Source organism: Oryx dammah, unplaced genomic scaffold (assembly GCF_014754425.2).
Source record: "Oryx dammah isolate SB20612 unplaced genomic scaffold, SCBI_Odam_1.1 HiC_scaffold_20, whole genome shotgun sequence".
Lineage (NCBI taxonomy): Eukaryota > Metazoa > Chordata > Mammalia > Artiodactyla > Bovidae > Oryx > Oryx dammah.
Genome location: NW_024070204.1, coordinates 15,694,289 through 15,694,932, shown reverse-complemented (window position 1 = coordinate 15,694,932; position 644 = coordinate 15,694,289).

The following is a 644-nucleotide window of genomic DNA, read 5'->3' as shown; positions in this document are numbered from 1 at the left end:
CGTTCACCCAGCATGTGCTAGAAGAAATGGAGACCTCCGCACTTCCCTTGCAGCCCAGTGATTAGAACCCCCACTTCCACTGCATAGGTTCAATCCCTGGCCAAGGACCTAAGATCACACCTGGTGCACAGCATGGCCTCAATAAAAAAAAGACACCTACATTACAAAAAAAGAAATGGATAACTCAACAAAATGACGCCGCTCATTAAATGTGAGGCTGCTTTAAGAAGACTGAGAGAAGAAAAAGAAATTCTCATTTCTTTGTTTCTGCATCTGCTCTCAGAGGTAAAGAGATGTCTCTCCCAAAAGAATAACAGCTCTGACTATTGCCATATTTGTCATTTCAAAGGTTTCAGTGAAGTTAAAAAAAAGTTCTGTGGAATATGTTAGTTTTTGTTTTATTTTTGTCAAGGAGAGTCAAAAAGTATCAGCTGGAAAAATGATGGAATTCTTTAAAACAAAAAATCAGCCTCCCTTTCATGAACCCTATAGCCTTTTGACCATTCCTAATAGAATTTCTAAATCCAGCTCATACATCTGGAAGTACAGCTGGATTTCAAAAAGGCAGAGGAATCAGACATCAAATTGCCAACATCTGTTGGATCATAGAAAAAGTAAGGGAATTTCAGAAAAACATCTACTTC